Here is an 8842-nt window from a genome sequence, read left to right as displayed (position 1 = left end):
TGCTTAACTTGGGAATTAAAATTTTGGGACAAATTTTTCATTACTACCATCATGTCAACAGAGAACAGCTATATTTGAGTGCATATTCAAGATATGTAGGTTTGTGTTGATTATCTTTAGTACACCTACTAATTCAGTGTTACTCTATATTTGGTGTTAGAGATACAACACTGAAACACTAAAAATATCTATAGTAGATACTAGAGGCCTGGTGTATGAAATTCGTGAACTTGGGGGGGGGGGGGGTGGTTCCCTCAGCCCAGATTGCAGGAGGGCACAGGCCAGGCCAAGGGACCTCACCAGTGCACGATCAGGGCCAGAGAGGGACGTGGGAGGGCTCCAGGGTGTGTCTTGCCTTCTTGCTCAGTTCTGATTGGCCAGACCCCAGCAGCAAGCTAACCTACCAGTTGGAGCATTTGTCCCCTGGTGATCCATGCACATCACCGCAAGCGGGTGAGTGGCCTTAGCATATCATTAGCATATTACACTTTGATTGGTTGAATGGATATCCGGATGACCAGACAGCATATTAGGCTTTTATTATATAGGATACAAGTAACAGGTGATAGGAAGTGATAAGTACTGAGAAGAAAAATATAGCAGAGTGAACTAAAGAAGGATCAAGAAGGATCAAGGGTTTCAATTTTATATAGGACCATGAAGGAAGGCCTAACTATGGAGGTAACGTTTGATAAACACTCCCAAGAAATGAAGGAGCCTTAGGAAAGGGCATCCCGTATAGATTCAATGTGCCAGGTTTGAGGTGGAAAGATGTCTGGTGTTTTGAAGCAACCGAGAGGAGGCCAGTGAGGCTAGACAGTATGAAGGATAAGGATAGTAATAGGATTTAGAGTAATGAAGTCAGAAATATAGTTGGGAACAGATAACCAGGAGGTTTTTCAGATCAGTCTAAGACTTTGGCAGTTACTGTCTGTTATATGAAGAGCTACTTGAGAATTTTTTAGCAGAGGAGTGTCAGGAATTCACTTTCATTTAAATAGTATCATTCTGGCTTCTGAATTGAAAGTATACTCAACAGAGACAAGGATAGAGAAAGATTAAACAGGTGTGTGTATCAATACTCTAAGTGATAAATGATGGTAGATGGGCTCATGGTAACATCAGTAAACACAAAACTGCTCGGATCATGTTTTGTTTTGTTTTTTCAGGTAGGGCTGAAGGCTGTGCAATAGATTCAATACGGGAAATGAAAGAAGAAAGGTTTTTGGCCTAAATAAGAACTAACTTCTATATTATTCTCAAGTGACATGAACTTACAACATGAACAAACCAATGTCAAATTATGCTTTGATTTTGTCAACCACAGGTAGAGCTGCTATTCCATTGTTTGATATGGCAGGTGGTTTTCAAAATATTACTCTTTCGATGTAGGAGAAAGGGAAAAGATTTACAAAGAGAGAAGATGAATTTCCATCTCTTTCCCTCCCCCATGAGGGTTTGATGGCTATAAACCGTTAATAATTCATTTTGATCATTTGAGATATTTTATATTTGAAGCCTGCATATAATGTACTGATTAAATCACATTATGCGTAGCTGAGTGAATATATTATTAAACAAATTACCCCTTTCCATAACCATGAACTGTGCATCTGTAGCAAATGGTTGAACATTTTAATAAGGAGGAGTGTAATTATATTACAGTCATTGCTTTTTGCAGGCTTATTGGCCACACTTTAGAGGTGAATATTTTCTAATAAAATATGTACTGTAAAGGAGTAAATTTTCAAATTATAGTCAGAATCCATAACTCACTGAAAATACCCCTGCTTAGTAAGTAAGGGAGAATGGGGGTGGAGCTTTTGGAGATATTATTGAACCTAAAAACAATAAATCACCAACTTTATTTTTTTTTCAGGAATCAGTCTTCGGTGTTGTCTAGCACCTATCTATCTACCTACCTACCCTATTATTTGTTATTAAAAGCAACATAATGTAAAGCAAATAGACAAAACAAAATATCCTATCTTTTTACAGTTATATGGGAAGAAAATGCTCCAGCAAGTGGAAGTTTTGCATGGAATTCTCTGACATTTGCCTTCAATCAATTATACATGCTCAATACTGATCCAATAGGAAGGCTCCAGACAATCTATTGTATCTATTCCTGCCTATGTTCAGATATGGTAATAGAAGAAGGAAAAAGAGAGCAAATAGTACCTATTCCCAGAAACAAACTCCATTAATACATTATCTATCCAGAAAAATCATAATTATTTTTGCTTTATTTTCCAATCTTTCATTTCCCCACTAACATAAGAGATGTTAAAAATAGTTAACCTTATATCTCAGTGTTTAAGTCACAGAATGTCAGGATGGGAAGTGTGACTGCTAGAAGAGAAAATCATCGAAAGATAGGTAATTTAGGCTTTGATTAATCATGTTTTGGGAGAATGTCAGTGTTTGTGATTGTATGAAAGCAGGGATTTGTGTGTACTATTAAAAAGAAGTATGACTTTGCTCCCAGCTTTATGTGGAAGTTATATACAGCTAAGAAGGGCTGTGTAGACGTCAGGTTACGAAGGGATGAGCTGAGTTGGATTGTTCTATTGTCACCTTCCTTATGTTGGGAAATACATTTCCCAGAATCTCCTTTACTCTATGATTTCAAGTTCAAGTTGAAAAAAGTATTTGTGTGAGATTTGGCAGGTGTAAGAAAAGCAGCTCTAGGCCCACCACCATACACTTGGCCAAAAACTTCTATGCGGTAACCCTGCCATAGCTCCAACAGCCTGCCATAAACATCAACATCCCTTCATGGCCCCACTCCAGTGGAAGATTTGCCTATTCTTCCAAATTTCCTTCAAGCTCAAACTCATTTGCCTGTGCCACCACTGGTTAATGATTTTTCTATGATCCTATGACATTCTTTTTATGCTTTTATTTCCCTAGTTTTTCCTACAATGGTTTAATTGCTATTATAAATTCCTTATTTCATAGACTCATGGTAATACTGATTGAATACAGATCGATACATGGAGAGAACAAATAGACTTGAAGTCAAAATCTGTAGAAATGAAGATTAAATAACTTCAATTAAAGTAGAAGAATATGACTTAGAAAATATGGGTAAAGCCGAACACTATAATGAGCTTGGAAAGTGTTTTGAGAAGGGGCTTACATTTCATTCCACCTAATACTAATATGTCACTCAACCTTAAGAAGATGGTTGCCAGGAATGCTTTTCAATTACCTTCTAATGAGTCACAGGGACACAATTCTGAAAGTGTCTTGTTCGATATCTTCTTAAATCTGTGTTTAATCCCAAATATATTACTTCAAAAGCATTATTGCTGAACTGTTAGAGGCTAATTCCAGCATATCATAATAAATGCAAGAAGTCCTCAAAAGGTTGATGGGCTTCTATATTCAGCAGGGCTGAAGACACATATTATTGCCTGCTGGAATAGCCGAAAGCATTTCCCCAAACCTGAAAATCTGCATATATTATTTCCTGCTACTGGAACAGCCAAAGGCAGTTCCCCCAACCTGACAATGCCTACTGTATACCAAACCTTACCTTTGATATGTATATCTGCTTTGCTTTAGGGCAATTTGTGTTAATAAAAAGCTAGGGGTCCAGAGATCTAGAGAACTTAGTTACTAAAGCTAAGCCTCTCTGGCTCCCCAAAATGCCTTCCAAATTTATATTTCATATCTAGTCTCTTTATTAATTTGCGTGTCAGGCCTTTCTCCAGGCCTTTGAACCCAGGCCACGCTGGCCGTGGCCTCACATTGAACTCTTGCTAATATGTGAAACAAATGAGTTTATTAAATGTGTGGTCAATAAAATAAATGAATTGACAAATGAAATGTTTTAGCATTTATGCATAACTATTAAGATGGGTCTTTTTTGATATTAATATTAAGACTTTCTATTTAGCTGTGACTATATATATATATATATATATATATATATATATACATACATCCTCACCTGAGGACATATTCTTACTGATTTTAGAAAGAAAGGAAGAGAGAGAGAGAGAAACATCCATCAGTTGCCTCCCACATGCACTCTGGGAATCAAACTCACAACCTGGGTATGTGCCCTGACTTGGAATGGAACCCACAACACTTTGGTGCACAGGAGGACAGTCCAACCAATTGAGCCACACTGGCCAGGGCTGTGGCTCAATATTTTTAACTTGGTTGAGTAGTACAGAAACTTTTTTCTTTCTGTCTGTTTTTCTTTGGTCCAGAGTTCTGGTGGCAGTTTTCAGGTTCTGTCATGATCTGTCATTGGGTGATATAAAGAAAAGGTATCCAAGACCACGAGACGCAGGAAGAAAGATTATTAGAAAGATTTATCAAGGGTCAAAAATTAAGAAAATGCAACATTTTCTTTTCAGAAACATATATTATACTGAGGAAGACATAAAAAGATGACTGGGACAACTGCTCTAACATATCTAGATGAATCTTGACATACATGTTTTAAAAAATGAATCCAGAATTAGAAAAATTAAAAATAAAAAGCACCAACAACTACTAAGCAGAACAGCTTTTTTTGTGGTCTATATAAAACACAAATTTGCAGTTTGACTGGATTTTTCATAGCTATCAAGATATTCTTAGGTCTTATGTAAAGAACTAAGAACTAATCTCCAAGTCTCATGGTAATTACTGTTTTTAAAGGAATAGTTGCTTTTATGCTTCTTGTACTTTGGTAGACAAGAACAGTTAAGCTGATATGATGAAACTTTTTATGTCAAGTAGAGCCTGTTTGTATTAATTATATATTAAAAGCTCTATGTATTAGGGAACTGTTTCAATAATTAAGTAATAGTTTAACAGAAGTGAACTATATTATAAAAAAAAAGAGCAACTGAGACTTTCAAAGCACCAAGTAGTAAGTAGGATTTTATTTATTACTATTTGTTTTGAAGAGAAAACATGTTCAACGAAAATTACATTCCCCATATTGAAACATAAATGCAAAGAATGACTTTTTCAGTTATCAGCTGACTTAGTTTTCAGTTCTGCTTTGGAATATAGCCAGTCTCAGAAAAAGTATATTGCTTTACTTACTGCATTATCATGAACATTACTCCTAAAATATTCTTTACACATATATATTCAAGGCATACATCATAATATTCCTGCATTTGAACGTCTCCTAATAATATATTCCTGTTCATAATAGGTTTAAATAAAGAATACCAAACTGGCCTTACCCAAGAAAATCTGTATCCAGAGATGTCTGTGGGAAATTAGTTTTTGTTATTATTGTTAAACTTTGATGAACACATTTAAGAGACTAAGGTTGAAGGCAAAAATTCTTTGTACAGTAGCTCCCATTCCCAATAAAAGCTTCCTGATATAACACCTTCTTATTTATAATCATGAATAATATTTTGTGATCTTATAGTAAACCAGAGGCCTGGTGCACAAAATGCATGCACTGGTGGTGCGGGGAGGGGAAGAGGGGGGAGTTCCTCAGCCCAGCTGCCCACACTCTCCCTCTGCTGCCTGATGCACCTCTGTCTCCTTCAAACCTGTAGGCAAGTTTGAAGGAGACATCCTTAGCGCTACTGCTGCAGAAGCAGGAGAGGCTCCCACCACTGCCACTGGGTTCACTAGCCGTGACCCTGGCTTCTGGCTGAGTGGCGCTCCCCCTGTGGGAGTGCACTGGCCACCAGGGGGCAGCTCCTGCACTGAGTGTCTGCCCTCTGGTAGTCAGTGCGCATCATAGCGACTGGTCATTCTGCCGTTCAGTCAATTTGCATATTAGCCTTTTATTATATAGGATTGGACTAAAAATACTCTCTTAAGACTTCTTGATTATTCAACAAAAATGAACTGAACTAGCCACTTGAAATAACAGCTAAGTTCTATGTCTTTAAGAAGATGGAGAAGTAAGTAGTAAATTCCAAAGTGAAGGCACTAAAGTCCAAAATGGAGCAACTCAATCTCCATGGAGAACTTAGAAAATGTTTCCCAGGACAAAATGCTTTTATAGATACCATAGTCATAGGGAAGAGGAAGTACAGCATTTCAGAAAGAAAAAAAATGTGCAAAAACATTTGTGATAGAGAAATTGTTTTCCAGTATCTACTCCCTCTTCTTTTAAAACATAACTGCCCTCTAACATTTTTATCTGGCTACATGTGGCCATGTAACATTAGGAGGTAAGCAGAAGTCATGTTTGCATCTTCCAGGTCAGTGTAAGGACAGAGAAAAGGCCTTTATTTTTCTTCGCTGTGGCCTTCTGCAATTTATGAGAAGCATCTGGTAAGTAAAACCCAAGATTGTTAGCTCCTACGATTCAACCAGCCCCTCTGTTCAAACCACAAGATAAGCTGTTTTCTAGGCTACATTCTTACATACCCCTCCTCCCTGTAGTTTTTTAAAATTTCTTTATTAAGTTATTACATATGTGTCCTTATCCCCACAATACCCCCCATCCCCCCCCCCACTCATGCCCTCACCCCCCTGTTGTGTGTGTCCATTGCTTAGGCCTATATGTTTGCATACAAGCCCTTTGGTTGATCTCACCCCATACCCCCACCCACCCCTACCTTCCCTCCGAGGTTTGATGGTCTGATCAATGCTTCTCTGTAGTTTTAATGACTCTGGGGAAATCTGGCTAGAAAGTTTCTAGTTAATAGAAGGGCTCTACTCCGTCCCTTTCAAACTCAAGCTGTTCCTCTTTCAAACTCTTTGTAGCTTTTGCTCTTCTGTAACTTTTACAAGCTGGTGAAGATACTGATAAAGACACCTCCCTAGGACATCTGCCCCTGCCTAGACCTTCTCCTGAAGAACTAAGAAAGACAATCCCCCATATGTCTGCTCAATTTCAGCCCCTCTTCCCTTCCTTGTCACCTAACAACAGTATCCAAGGCTTTTAAAGAGCAGGACACTGTTTATTTTTTGCCCTTATATCGATTAGCAATGCACTGGCCCTTTCCCTTCCGGGAAAGTAAAATAAACTTTCTCTCTGCATCTAAATCTTCTTGTAGTTGTGAATTCTTTCACTGCCCGTGTCACTGGCCAAAAACACTAACAGTCATATTATTTTTTTTAAATGTTTTTTACTTGAAGTCCTCACCTGCAGATATGCTTAGGAAGGTACAGAGAGAGAGAAAGGGAGGGAGGGAGGGGAGGAGGGAGGGAGGAAATGAGGGAGGGAGGGAGGGAGAGAGAGAGACTGGGAATCAAACCAGCAACTCTTTAGTGCACAGGGCCAAGCCCAACCAACTGAGCCACTTTAGCTGGACACATACTCTTTTTTAAAAAGGTAGTTTGTCTTTGCCTCTTTTCTTTCCTGCCTAATACATTGAAAAACATACAATGTGATGTTGAATCATTTTTCACCATGAAGACGAGGGCTCTAGCCTAGGAAATAGTGGAGCAGTCTAATCAAAGAACTAGAAGGGAACTAGATCCTATCCATTCTGGGATTGTCTGCTTACATTTAGACTTTCAATGAGAAAGAAATAAAATTGTACCTTCTCAGAGCTTCTGAATTTACTATTCCCCTTGTAACATTAGCTTGGCCTATACTCTAATCAATACATTTTTTTTTTAAATGAGGTAATATGGCATGCTTGTGGTACATTAAAAAATGTACCACAGTCATATGAACTAAGTTTGGAAATAAACAACAGGACTAGATTTTGAAGACATACAGAAGAGGTTTGCATTGTTGTATACACATAATCATGAATCATCAGATGTTTACGCAGTCTAGTAACGTGATCAGTTTAGTGTATATATGTAATCAACCACTTTCTGGAAACAGCATCCCAACTTTTGTGGGGGAGGCAATTACTCCTACCCCTTATGTGCAGAATCCACGTGATAGTAAATCAGGTGAGCCAGTAGTCATCTGACAGGTATGTGACCTAACTTAGGCAGTCAAATTCTATCTCCTAGAACTTGAAATTAGATTGAACTTGTATAAGGACAGAAGTATATTTACACATTAAACATGTATATGTTAACTTTTGGAGACTGTGTGCCAGGTTCTTTCTAGAGATAGAAATCAGTGTACAGAAGAGATTAAAAACCAACAACAGCCTCCTCTCTTAGAGGCAATGCTCTACAATATCCACATGTGCTAAATAATTTTAACAATACAACCCAGAAAGATCTGATTGAATATTTCCTGTTCATGTTCACTAGTGCTATTCTGGTTCTTGTATTTTCTTAGACCTTTTTTTTTTTTTTACATTCTACTGTTTTTTGGTATTTTTAAATGTATCTTTATTGTTGAAAGTATTACAAATGTCCCCCTTTTTTTTCCCCATTGACCCTCTCCACCCCATACCTATCCCTCCCAGGCCTTTACCACACTATTGTCTGTGTCCATGGGTTGTGCATATATGCATATAAGTCCCTCGGTTAACACATTAAGGGCCCAGTCAGTCACTGGCAACTGACACTATACTTTCCATCCAGAAGACAAAACAAGCTGAGCGCTTAACGTGTTAACCAATCCCCACTCCATAGCCCACCCCTGCCTTCCCTCTGAAATTCATCAGTCTATTCCATGTTTCTATGTCTCTGGATCTATTTTATTCATCATGTGATAGTTACCTTGCTCTAACTGGTTTATTTCGATTAGACATTTTTATCAAACTCCCTGTTAATTCTGTGAGCTAAACAAAAGGTTTCCAAAAATGACCCCATTTCTTCAAGTTAATGAGAGTCAGTGTCTACTGATTGTAATCAACAAGACCCAATATAGATTCCAATAAAAAAATAACACTTTGATTTAATTCAGTTTAACAAACATGTATTACTTGTTATCTGCTAGGTAGTCACTATACCATGCTCTGGTGGGAAATAAGTAAGATCTTATACTTCCTGTGGTAAA

This window comes from Myotis yumanensis, unplaced genomic scaffold (genome assembly GCF_028538775.1).
Source record: "Myotis yumanensis isolate MYYU_CA2020_CCGP unplaced genomic scaffold, mMyoYum1.0.hap1 SCAF_10, whole genome shotgun sequence".
Lineage (NCBI taxonomy): Eukaryota > Metazoa > Chordata > Mammalia > Chiroptera > Vespertilionidae > Myotis > Myotis yumanensis.
The sequence above is the reverse complement of the archived record's forward strand: the minus strand, read 5'-3'. Positions refer to the sequence as shown.